Here is a 13,884-nt window from a genome sequence, read left to right as displayed (position 1 = left end):
TTTAGCAAACACTCTGCTCTATTTTGGGTGAGACCAGCATATGGCAACAAGAACAACTGTGCCCAGAACCAGCTCCTGGAAGCCAAGCTCTGGCAAGGTCGTGGAGACTCTGTTCCACAAAGAGCCATGTGCTGAGAAACCACAGCTAAGAGAGACGCAGTCATGGCCCTTTCCGTCAAAGCTCATGACTCCATGGCGGGGGATCGGGGAAATGAAGTTGCTACAACTCTCTCAGAGCGTCGACCCACGTCCACTGGCCAGACACACCAGTGGTGCAAACTTCAGGACAGAGAGCATGTCTTCTGTTAGGGAGTCACGGTTGTGGGGGGTCACTTACTTACCTACTGTTTTTGATGTGAGTGTGTCTGGATGGGGGACAGAGGGACAGTCAGTGGGAGTTCATCAGGGATTCTAAAGTATCTGAAAAAGTTTTTGACTCACCATTAATATCACTATCTCTATCTCTATTTCTATCTCTATCTCTATCTCTATCTCTATCTCTATCTCTATCTCTATCTCTATCTCTATCTCTATCTCTATCATCTCTATCTCTATCTCTATATCTATCTCTCTCTGTATCATCATTTATCTCTATCTCTATCTCTATCTCTATCTCTATCTCTATCTCTATCTCTATCATCATCTATATCTATCTCTATCTCTATCTCCATCTATATCTATCTATATCTGTATCTGTATCTGTATCTATATCTATATCTATATCTATATCTATATCTATATCTATCTATATCATCTATCTATATCTATATCTATATCTATATCTATATCTATATCTATATCTATATCTATATCTATATCTATATCTATATCTATATCTATATCTATCTATCTATATATCTATATCTATCTATCTATCTATCTATCTATCTATCTATCTATCTATCTATATCTATATCTATAATCTATATCTATCTATATCCATCTATCTATAAATATCTATATCTATATATCTATATCTATATCTATATCTATATCTATATCTATATCTATATCTATATCTATATCTATATCTATATCTATATCTATATCCATATCCATATCCATATCTATATCTATATCTATATCTATATCTATATCTATATCTATATCATCTATATCTATATCTATATCTATATCTATATCTATATCTATATCTATATCTATATCTATATCTATATCTATATCTATATCTATATCTATATCTATATCTATATCTATATCTATATCTATATCTATATCTATATCTATATCTATATCTATATCTATATCTATCTATATCTATATCTATATCTATATCTATATCTATATCTATATCTATATCTATATCTATATCTATATCTATATCTATATCTATATCTATATCTATATCTATATCTATATCTATCTATATCTATCATCTATATCTATATCTATAGATATATACATAATGAACACAGAGCTTGCATAAAAATTCAGAAAGTTCCTGAAGCCCTTGCATGATTCTCTGGAGAAGAACTCAGGCCTTCAGGACACCATCCAAGGCAGAAACCCACGGCAGTCAACAAAATCCATGGTGCGAGATGTGGGAACGCGGTGTTTTCCTGCGGGACCTGGGAGAACGTATATGCCTTTGTTAAACCGATCAGCAAATATCAAGTGTGGCTTTGGCTTTATCGCTGCTTTGGAGGGCTGGCCTCTTTGTTTAATGGAGAAATCCTCCCTCTCCCCACTGGACAGGCTAGAGCACACACCTTACCAGCAGGGTGGAGGTCCCCGGGCGTGGCTGTCTAAATTTCAGCTGCTAAGCTGCGGGCAGGTGAGTACTGTGTGCACACTCTGATGGGCAGATTGAATGGTCCGCGATGTAAATGGTCAGCAAAGGGAGAGTTCACAGCTCAGATCTGCTGGGGCCAACTTTAAAGCATGGGGAGGCTCAATTTCCATACTGCACACCTGGAAAGATGAGAGGATTTTTTTCTGATTCACATGAGGACAGAGTCTGACGAGCACGGAAGGACCAAGAAACAGATCTCTACAAGAAAGTCCCTCCATGTCTGGGCCCTTTGTTCTTGTTAGAGCCCCTTTGATAACCCTCATGTTAAAAGGTGGGGGTAATTCCTGTCTCCTTAAGCATGGGGTGTACTTAGTGGCTTGCTTGTAATGAACAGAATGTGCTAGAATGTGGATCCTCCTGGATGTGGCTGTGAGGTGAGGACTGGAAATGCTCAACTATCTGGAATCTCCTCCTTCGTGAGACACAGGCTCAGCATACATTCACTGTGTACTGACCGTGTTCCAGGGATGTGCTCTAGGGACACAGAATCATGTGAGGTGAGGACCCCGTGAGATGGGCAGGGAGACATGAGACAGACGCTGTCACTGGGCTAACCCCTCTGGGTCTACTGGGGTTGCATTAGTCGGTGAAACTCCCCTGCTTGTTCCCCTTTTTCCAGGAGCAACACACAAGGACAGCCCAGAAGCAAACACTGGGCACAAAGGGGACTTTGCCCTCAGGAGCTGGGGGACAACTCCGCGTTAGGACCACTTACCAAGTAACAAGTCCCCTGGTTCCTGCTTGGGGAAAGGCCGGTCCTGCTACAGAGAAGGCGGCCAACTTCTAAGGTCCCAATTGGAAAAGACACTCCACTTGGTGGGAGAAGATCCCCACCTGAGCATTTGGGGCAGAACAGCCCCAAGGGGGAACTTTCCAGCATCCACAGACACACAAGCAGAGGCCAGGTGACTGCCTGGCAGAGAAGACTTGATGACATTCTTGCGTGGAAGAGAGAACAACTCTATAGTTGTCCTTTATGGGACACGACAGGATCCATGGCCACTGACCTTGAGGAGTGGAGCACTGGAAAAGGTCATGGCAACTGGTGACCTGGAGTTCTTTTGATCCCCAATATTCTATTGAGATAACGTGGACCTGTGAGTCCACAAGTGGCTGGAGGTGTGCGGGGTGGCTTCATGCAGAGCTCAGGAAGCAAGAGGAAGGAGGAACACAGGGTCAGTGCATGGGGACGGGGAGGGAAGGGAGGTGTACTTCAAGCAGGGATGGAGGGCCAGCTGGGGAGGCATGGACTCTGTCTAGGACATGATGTATAGGGATGAGACTGTGCTGCATGTCCCCAGCACGCCTCTGGAGTGCTCCCGCCTCCCCCAACACGGCACTGCTCTAGGGGATTTTCTCAGCGAGCCCTCCACACACTAGTCCATGTAGCCACTGTACCCAAAGTGCTGAAACCCAAAACCTGGACGTCACGCTTGCAGGCTCTTCCCGCAGCCTCTAAACCCATCAAACGCTGAGTCCAAGGATTCTGACTCCCAGAAGTCTGGGAAATGTGCCTCTTCTCACCGCCCCCCCCCCCCCCATGGCCACCTTCCAATCCAGAGGACCATCACGTCCTCCCCAACGGCACGCAACTTGTGCCTAGCTTCAATCCAGCCCCTGTGAAGCAACCAGGAAGTTTTCAGTTATGGGTTTGGTCATGTCCCTCTGCTGCAGAAACTCCACTGTGCCCTTGCTTGTGGGATCCGAAGAGTGCCATCTGTGGGAGGAAGGGATTAGTGGGGTAGGACAACAAGTCTACATGGGGCTCTCCTCCGATGGAGAAAACCCTAGTCCATCATATCCTGGATGGAGATGCTGGTCAGTGGCGTTGGCCTGTGGCAGCCCAGTAGGGGATTCTGCTCTCGCCAGCCTCACCCCCCACACAGCGGTCTCCTCCCCTGACTCCTCCAGGTCTCCTGGCCAATCCCCTTCATGGCCACGCACTCAGGCCAGGCCCCCATGAGCTCGCTGCATCAGACCATAGTCACCTGTACCTATAACACCTGCCCTTCTCCATAGCACTTGGTCCAATTATCATTTTTTACATGTGTTTGTATGATTTCCTCAAAATTAATCCTTTCCCTTGCTCTGGACTGTATACATCAGAGCTAGATCTAATTTGCAACTGGATCCCTGGGCCCCAAATGGACTGGCCAAGGATCTGGAACGTCACAGAGGGTCTGGGTTGAGCTTTGGAGCCCTGACGTACCCACACACCTGCAGAAGGCTGTGGTTACATGGAAGCTGAAGGCACGACAGTCAGGGGAACGGGGTGGGGGTTGGGGGGGCTCAGTCACGAGTTCCCTTCTCTTTCTCTCTCCAGCAGGAGGCCGGCTCAGACCTAGAGGAGAAGGCTGTGTGTCTGGGGCTGTGAGGCAGCCCCCTGAGCTCTGAGGACAGTGTGACAGCACAGTCCTTAACCAAATGGTGTGATCTCAGAGATGTGCACATAAAAGAATCTGAGGGGTGGCCTGCAGCAGTGATCATGACAGGCATCCGGAGGAGGCACCCAGGACCCCAGTGGGGGGAGACACTGAAATCCTTATCTCTAACCTGTTCCTTCTTCAGGCCCAGAGCCTTTCCAAAGGCCAATAAACCTTTTACATTCTCACTTCAACTGCAATGTGGGGGCATGTGCTCCTTTTCTTTGGCTTTTCAAAGGGAGAAGGACAAAGCTTAAGATAAGGCTTTGGAAGCTGTGAACTTCCTCCAGGGTTAGCAATGACCAGCAGTATTTACTGAGCACTTACTAGGAGCCCACCCAGGAGTTACTTTCAGCTCCTGTGGCCACACAGGCATTGCTATTTTCTCAAGGAGGAAAGGGAGGGGTGAGAGTTTAAGCTTTCGGGATGCATGCACAGTTGGTGGGCAGCAGGACAGAAGCTGGACCTGCCCAGCGGCTCCCACAGAAACTGCAGACGTGTGATTGGCCGCTTCCGTGGTACCTGCTGTGCTGTCCACGAGGATCTTGCCATCCAGTGAGGGACACAAGAGAAGAAGGGTCACTGAGATTTCACACCAGATGATTCTCTGTCCTGGGGTTTGGGGGCAGGGCAGGGGGAGACTGTCACCATCCTGGGCACTACAGGGTGGTTATCAGCATCCCTGTTCTTTACCCACTAGATGCCAGGACCACCTCCCCTCCAGTTATGACTACCAGAAAGTGTCTCCAGACATTGTCACACATCCCCTGGGGCAGGGGCAGGGGCAGAGTCACACCCCACTGACAGCCCCTGACACTGGGGATATGTGAGTTTTGCAAAGTAGAGAGACACTTGTAGAATGTTGTGCAAAGGAAGGCCCTGCCTTCTCATAATGGTGTGCAACAGCACACATTTTAAGAACCCTGAAACCTGAGCTCTCCACGCCGTCCTGGAAATTGACATGAGGGAACACTATTTGGGGTAAAGAGGGTTTTTCAAAATGCAGATTAGTTTTCTCTCTCTGCAACCACATTCCTAGGTAAGACTACACGCCCTAAATAACTCAAGGTGTGCCCTCCGTCTGTTCCTAGGGGCCTCTTCCCATAATATGACTCCCATATTTAGGTGCCAACATGTATTTCTTATCAATCCTGGGATTATGTATACACGCTGGTACCTGTGGGCTTAATGTCTGTCTCTTCTCTCAAAAAGAAAATCCATTGGGAAGAGCCCTGTGTCAAATCCTTTGTGGTCCAGGGTCAAGCCTTGCACTGATCAGCTCCTCAGTAATATTGTTGAGTAGATCTCTGGGCATTGATTCTTTCAAATTCTTCCCCAAATCATCAGGATAAGTTAGAAATATCCAAGTGTACACACTCACAAGACACCACGTGGTGAGTATTTGCAGAGAAGGGGGTAAGAACCTCACAAATGTAAAACCTGGGTAAATTTAGCTCCAACCTAATGGCGGTGTCATTGATTTTTGTCACCCTTTACATCTTCTATTTTAGAAACAATAGTCATCAGCTCCTGTAATCAAAAGTCTCCCTGTAAACTTACTGATTTGGGGGTATTTTTCTTTTTGAAATAACTCCTGCAGAGCAATCATCAGAACCTTGATTAATTCTGTGCGACACAAGGAGAAAAATGAAATACATCTTTTAAAAAGCTGCAGGGTTTTTGGTGTGAATAATTTTCAGAGCGTATTCTAAGAAGGGAATATTCTGCTAAATAGGAAACAGTACAAATATTAGAAGAGGTGGTGCATGCGCTTGTGTGGGGGGTGCTGTGCGTATATAGTGTGTAAACGTATGTGTTCACAAAAAAGTAGAGAAACTATTGCGGAGAAAAATCAGAAAACTCTTGGTATCTTGCAGAAGATGATGAGGTTGACGTCGGTTTAAAAATTCCCCCAATTCAACAATATGGTGGAGGAAAAACAAGAATGCCCAGGCCTTATGTTTAGATATGACAGAGAATTTGAATTTACTTTGTTCCCTCCAGCTTCTTAAGAAATACCCCAAAGCTAGGAATTAAAGTCATAAGGAGACTCGTGTACAAAAGAAGTGGAGTCTTGAGTGATGGCTCCACCGGGGAAGCCAGACCATCCCCTGCATAACCACTGGTGAAGGGGCCTCCCGGAGAGCCCCCACATGGAGGGAAGACCCCTGTCCCTCAGGAGGCTGCCCGGAGTGGGGGCTGTCAATGATGCCCCAAATGTGTGTGGAGAGCACTCCTGGCAAGGTGGGAGCACTTCACACTACATGCTCCTGCTGGTCACACACACACACACACACACACACACACACACACACACACACACACACACTTTCACTTTGGGTCTATTTTGGCCACTGTAATATTAACAAACTGACAAACTGGGAGAGAAAATCGGAGACTGATTTCTCAGGGGCTGTCGTCCACTGAAGCCCTCCCAACCCATTTCACGATGTGCCAAGGATTTCATCAAAGTTAATGAAGAAGCAGCATGAAGGGCCAGCTGGCTTCCGGACTTGGCTTCCACTCCTACCCACGGAGCTTCAGCCTCTTAAGATCTGAAGGGAATCCTGTTTGGAGCGTCCGTCAGGCTGTAGGGCTGCACAGAGATTCACTTAATTAAGCCACATTCAGGTTCAATCACAACACCCTTTCTTTACCCACTTCACACACTTTAGAAAAGGAGCTTCTTTTTTAATCACCAGAAGAAGGCTGCACAGAACCAGGGTATGCCCGAAGCATAGAACCTGCTCCCATCTCAGGTGCGACTAGGAGATTTGGGCAACAATGGGGCAGATTCAACACGAGGAGAGCATGTGGCCACCCTGGTGAGAGGTCATGTGTTTACTTACCTGGAATGAGTTTACACCCCAGCCTGAGCAAGCGGTGTGATGCTCACCCCCATTGGGGACTCAGACTGTTATCCCCTCGTCAGGCAGATTCCCAGGGTCTGAGCCTCTTAGGTGGGAACAACGGACACTTTGTTCGTCTGTCCGGTAAGTTAATATTCCACAAAATGAACATGGGAAATTAGGCCATCTCACGGGTATTTGAGAAACCTGCCATGCCTTGGCTCCGCACTCTTTCCAGTTCGTTCTGGTGCTAACTCAGGGTTTCCCTGTCCCGGAGGGAATGCGTCTGTCACAGTGACAGCACCGCTAGCTGTGTCCTCTCACTCTGCAAGCTCAGGGTGCTCCTGATACCCACGGACTGTCCCCCCGCCACCCCACACTTGCTCACAACATCGTGTTCCCCAACTCACCCTCGGAGTCCATTCAGGCCGACAAATGATGTCAGACGTGGGGATGGCTGCTCCTAAGCTACAGGGATTTGAGTCCCTGATGCTCAAGGACCTCTCCTCCTCCTACTCTTCTTTCTTTTTAAGAATCCACATGTAGGTGATACCATGCAGTATCCATCTTTCTTTTTCTGGCTTATTTCACTGATCATAATGCCTCCAGGTTCATCCATGTGGTCACACACGGCAGGATTTCCTTCCCTGTTATGGCTCCGCAAGATTCCATTGTGCATAATGGAATATTACATGTGTCATATACAAAGAAATATTATATATCTGGAGATGCCCATTCATTCAACAGACACAGGTGGTTCCCTACGCATCCCAACCGCTGTGCACACATATTATCACAGAAACAGAGATTGACTGGTGGATACAAGGGTCCAGGGTGAGGGCGATGGGGAGAGGCTGGACAAAGGGTGCAGAGGAGTAAGTTCTGGGGTCGACTGCAGTTAACAATACCATATCCTATACTTGACACTTGTTAACAGAGTAGACCGTAAGCATCCCCATAAAGACAATGCTATGTGAGGGAGGTGATGGATGTGTTCGTTCACACAATAGGTTGTGGTGAATGTTTCTCAGGACGGAACACAGTCATGGATGTTAATGTTAAGAAAGGGCTATCCCCTCCCTGGAAGAAACAACCGCAATGGGAAAGAAAGTTGTGCCCGCCCTGCCCTTGCTCTCTGTCGCCTACCTCTCTTCTCTCTTCTTCGATGTAAGCCTGGGTGCATGAAGCTCTTCCTGGAGTAGGTGCCCCATTTTACATTTTAGAAGAGACTAGTGAGCTGGCAGGAAGCTGGCTGGGGAGGAGTGTCGGGGGCACCTGGAGGCTGCAGGGCAGGGAGGGGTATGGTGCAGAGGTCCAAGAGACTCATGGGCAGTACGTGGAGAGGATTGTAGGGACCCTGACTTCTGCTTGGGGTGACATGAGAGTCCACGGATGGGCTCTGTGCTGAGATACAATGTGGCCCTCGCTGCTCTGCAGGCTGATGGGACATGAACTAGGGTACAGGGGGTGCAGTGAGGATGGCTGGCTGTCATAACCCAGGCAGGAGTGATGTTGGTGGCCCATGCCAGAGGGGTGGTGCTGTGTGGGGACAGCACGGGGTTCTGGTCCAACCAGATGCGTTGAAGAATCAGCCATGGGAACCTCAGGGGTGTGTTTATTCTCAGCGTCCCGGTCAGCATCCTCGATTGCCCCTGATTGGCCCATATTATCTCCAATCCAAATATCTGCCTTTATCCATCAATCTAGATTAATTTCACAAAAATATTCTACCCCCAAAAAAGAAAACTGCAGAACAACAGAGGATTCCATGTGTGTAAAAGAAAATATTGAGTTTTTTGGGGGGAGATGTATGCATATGTGATGAATTATAAGAAAAGCAAAGAAATAATTATAGCATTTGGGGTAACAGGAGAAGGGGTACAGTTGATGGGTGTTCCTGGGCTTCCTTGTGTTACCTGAGTAGGGTAGAGAATCCACTCATTGCCATTCTTTAAGGAATGCACCCAGTATATGTACTCTTCTGTACATATGAAATATTCAAGATCAGATAAGGAAAAAGGTGCATTTAGAATGGGAAACGTTCATCTAAATCAGGCTTCTCAAATGTGCATATGTATACATATGGAGATGCCTTATAAGTACCATAGAGATGTATTATATAGATGACATTGTGGTAAATGCGTACTTATTTCTATAAAGGTACATAAGAAATAAAGTAGCTAACAGATAAAAATACTAGTTCTAGAAAATAAACTTACATTGCTTCTCAGCCTTTTGGCTAAGATCAAGTGTAGAAAATGAGTACACAGTGGAAGGTCAAGTGTAGAAAAGGAGCACACAGTGGAAGGGGTCGAGAGAACCCTAACTTAGGCTTCTACATCCTCCCCATCTTTGAGATCCTACTTAGAATGGTAGAAACCACACCTGTGTGTAGCATCGATCTTCTACCTTCTTCTCTACTTTTGACTTTGTAAAAGTCATATATTGTATATATTACCTTTATAATATTTTAAAATAGTGGTTAAAAATGCCACACTAGGGCGCCTGGGGAGCTCAGTCAGTTAAGCGTCCAACTTCGGCTCAGGTCACCATCTCACGGTTTGTGAGTTGGAGCCCCACAACTGGCTCTGTGCTGACAGCTGGGAGCCTGGAGCCTGCTTCAGATTCTGTGTCTCCCTCTCTCTCTGCCCTTCCCCCACTTGCACTCTGTCTCTCTCTCAAAACTAAATAAACATTAATTTTTTTAAATGCTACACTCAGCAACCTGAAGATTCTGCATCTATAATCACAATGAAAGTGAAGGTATTTGAAATTCCTTGGCCCCAAACCCTGCCAAAACCAAGAATCATCTCGTCAATACCCCAGTGCTCGAGTAGAGCCTGTGGAGCTGTCCCCTGCAACCATTGTGTAGGAGGGACAGCCTGTGGTCACTATATCCCCAGACATAAAGTGTCAGGAGGCGCGTTCAGGCAGCTGTCCGTGGTACTGCACTGCTGGCCCTTTCCCAGACCGCAGATAAGGGCCGTCAGGGTCTCTTTATGTCCAATGTGCTATAAAGGCCAATACTGAGACGGAACTTGGCATCCGGGTCACATTTGGCACAACAAACGAGACCTCGGGCCAGAAGCAACTGACTCCACTCATTTGTTGCAAAGAGGTGTGGGGACACATGAAAATGGCCATTTCAGATCACGAGTGTCATGAATACAAATGAAAAATAAACTCACAGTGTCTGCGGGTAGTGAAGCCTGTCATGCTTGGCAACTAGGAGGCGGGACTGAATTTAAAACCATAATCAGACCTGCTAATTGTTCACTCACTGCCAACCGTCTGAGAAAACAAACATATTAATATGGCTTTGACTTTTGACGAGTACTTGCGCGCATCGCCAGATGGGAGAGTACACAGAGATGAGAACATGGGAGGAGAGAAGTAAGGCAGTTTGGAAAACATCAGATGATGTATTGTTTTTGTACGTAATGTTACCTACCTCTCAAAGAGGGCTGCTGGACTTTCACAGAGATTCCCACATTCTTCATTAGAAAAACTTTTCGGGGGGGCACCTGGGTGACTCAGTCAGTTAAGCATCTGACTCTTGATTTTGGCTCAGTTCATGATCTCAGGGTTTGTGAGATCCCAGGGTTCAAGCCCCACGTAGGGCTCTGTGCTGACAATGTGGAACCTGCTTGGGATTTTCTCTTCCTCTCCCTCTACACCTCTACTGCGCTCTCTCTCTGTCTCTCTCTGTCTCTCTCTCTCTCTCTCTCTCTCAAAATAAACATTTAAAAAAAAAGAAGAGAAAAACTTGGGGCACCTGGGTGGCTCAGTCGGCTGAATGTCCGAATTTGGCTCAGGTCATGATCTTATGGTCCATGAGTTCCAGCCCCACATTGGGCTCTGTGCTGACAGCTCAGAGCCTAGAGCCTGCTTCAGATTCTGTGTCTCCCTCTTTCTCTGTCCCTTCCCCACTCACCGTCTCTCTCTCTCTCTCTCTCTCTCTCTCTCTCTCTCTCTCTGTCTGTCTCTCTGTCTCTCTCTCTCTCTCTCTCTCTCTCTCTCAAAAAATAAAAAAAAAAGTTAATTTTTTTTTTAATAAAACTTTTCTTAACACCTGCTGGCCTATAAAGAAGAGAGAATAATACAAATATTTTTAAGGATGCTGAACTTTTTTACAAAGCTTAACTTTTTAATTATTGGCTGCTTTGAGGAGCCTTCATAGGGCATATCAATTGGATCAGTAATTGTATAGCACCCTGAAAAAGCCGTTGCCTCAGAGTACTAATGTCAGAACAAAGGATTTCCAACTCATTAGAACTCAACAGAGACCAGAAGAGTGTAAGAATGAACTCTCAGGAGCTGTGAGGCATTTATGTACAGCATGCCCAGTCTTAGACAACCCCACAGGTTGACTTCTCAGGGCATATTTCCAGATGAAGGAGTCAGGGAAGTCAGCCAAGTTCTTGGAATATCTCAACTAGTAAGTGCCCAACTTGGATTCAAACTCAGGTCAGCCTGTGCCCATCCCAGAAGTCCACACTTCCTTTCAAGCACAGTCTTCAAACATCTTTTTTCTCTTTATGAAACATTCCAGAATTGATGCAGATTCCTTTTGTCCCGCAGGTCAATCAGTGCCAGCCCACAGAGTGATGGATTTCCTTAAGACACTAGAGCCCAAGATTCATCTTCTGGTTCAAAAAATAAAGTTTATGTGCTTCTAAAGCCCGGCGTGTATACTGGTAAGTGAGCTAGGTTGAACAGACTTGATTCTGACCCTCATCTTCCTCGTCCTTCGGTTCATGGCACCCCTGCCCGCCCATCCCATGCCTGGACCAGTTTGGGACCCTTGTGCTGCCACCTCTGAAATGTATCCACAGTGTTCACTTTAAACGTAAATGAGATGTACGGGCAGAACAGTGCTCCCCACAAAGATGGCTCGTCTGTGGACCGCAGGATATGGAGAGTACCCTGGGTCACCCAAGTTGGTCCGCCCTGAAGGTGGGAATGGGAGGAGAGAAAGACTGGCGTGTGCACCGACATGGGTCTTAACCACCGAGCAGGCAGACTCTAGCCCACAAGGGCCGCTAGCGGCTGGAAAAGGCCAGGAGGTGGGAGTCTCCCTGGGAGCCTCCAAGAGGAATGCGGCGTGTGGGCATCGTGACTTCAGCCCCATGAGAGCACAGGTGAGGCCAGAGCTGGGAAGAACAGTGTTGCTTGAAGCCACTGTTTGTCGTCATGTACATCAGCTGATGCCACTCCCTGCTTAACAGGCCACAGCACTTTCTCACTGCTGTTGCAAAAATATCAGCTCCTTGCTGAGCTCAGTGGCCCCAGGTTGGGGGACCTACCTGACACCAAATCCCCTGTGTGTCACGTCCCTCCTCCCCTCTCACTGGACGCCAGGCTCAGGGCCCCTGGTGTTATGATCCGGTTGTTCCTACCTCGGGGACTTTGCCCTCGATGCCCCTCCCTGAAACACTCTGCACCCTTCCTTTCCTCCAGGCCTCAATTTCCACGTCACCTTCTCAGAGTGTCCTATGCACTGGCAGCAGCAGCTCCAGGGATTGCTGCAAATGCACATTCTCAAACCCCGTGGCACGACTGCCTGATCAGAGACTCTGGAGATTGTGGGTCCCAGGTGCACTAGTTGACTGAGCCTCCTTTCCTCCCCTCGTTCCCCAGGGGGTGGCAGCCTCATCTATCTCCATCTCTGGTACCTAATGAGGCAAGCTGCACAGCAGGAGCTCAGTAAATATTTGTGGGATGGATTACTGAAAGTATTTTCTAGAAGCCGCGAAGACGGCACCACGCTATGTATAAAAAGATCAAAACAGCATGGCTCTGCCCTGCAGAACTTACAGTGGAGTGGAAAAGGTCTTTTCTCATACAGCGTGGTGCACACCATGACAAATGCCTATGACAGCCCGAATGAGGGCCCCTGAACACATGTGACGCCTGGCTTGTGCCAAGCACAGGACAGATTGTGTGTGATGCATGTCCTCATCCATGAAACGTATACTGTCTCCCCTGCTTAGAACATGATCCCCCCATATTGCTCACTCAGAGACACACATATACCTGGTGCCTGCCATCCAGAGGAAGTCATCAAAAAAATGGGTTGGACGTGGGATGTCTCGGTGGCTCAGTCAGTTGGGAGTCTGCTCTTGATATTGGCTCAGGTTGTGATCTCACGGTTCATGGGTTCGAGCTCTGTGTGGGGCTCTGCACTGGCAGCGTGGAGCCTGCTTGGGGTTCCCCTTCTCTGCCTCATCCCCACTCATGTGTACTCTGATTGCTCACTCTTGCTCTCTCCCTCTCTCTCAAAATAAATAAACTTTAAAAAATATGTGTCGGGGTACCTGGGTGGCTCAATCAGTTGTCTGACTTCATGTTAGTTCATAATCTCATGGTTTCTGAGTTTGAGCCCCGCATCAGGCTATGTGCTGTCAGCTCAGAGCCTGGAGCTTGCTTCCAATTCTGTGTCTCCCTCTCTCTCCTCCCCTACCTGCCAGTGCTCGCTCTCTCTCTCTCTCTCTCTCTCTCTCAAAAATAAACGTTATAAGTATATGAATGAATGAATGAATGAATGAATGAATGAATGAATGAATGGTCATAGATTCAGAAGATAAAAAAATCTTAGAGGAATGTGGACAAGGCAACCAGGCTTGGGTGTTCCAGCTAAAGGTGCAGTCAGAGCAAAAGCCCTGAGGGGTGGGAAGCTTGAAGAAAGGCCAGAGGGGTGGTGGCGGAGGCGCCTCCAGTGACCGTGGTGTCAGCAAAGCTGCGGTCCCAGCTGAGGCACGCTGACCCACACAAGGAAGAAGCCTGCGGGGGGTGGGGT

The sequence above is a fragment of the Panthera onca genome, chromosome Y (assembly GCF_046562875.1).
Source record: "Panthera onca isolate mPanOnc1 chromosome Y, mPanOnc1 haplotype 2, whole genome shotgun sequence".
Lineage (NCBI taxonomy): Eukaryota > Metazoa > Chordata > Mammalia > Carnivora > Felidae > Panthera > Panthera onca.
Note: the sequence above shows the minus strand (reverse complement) of the source record.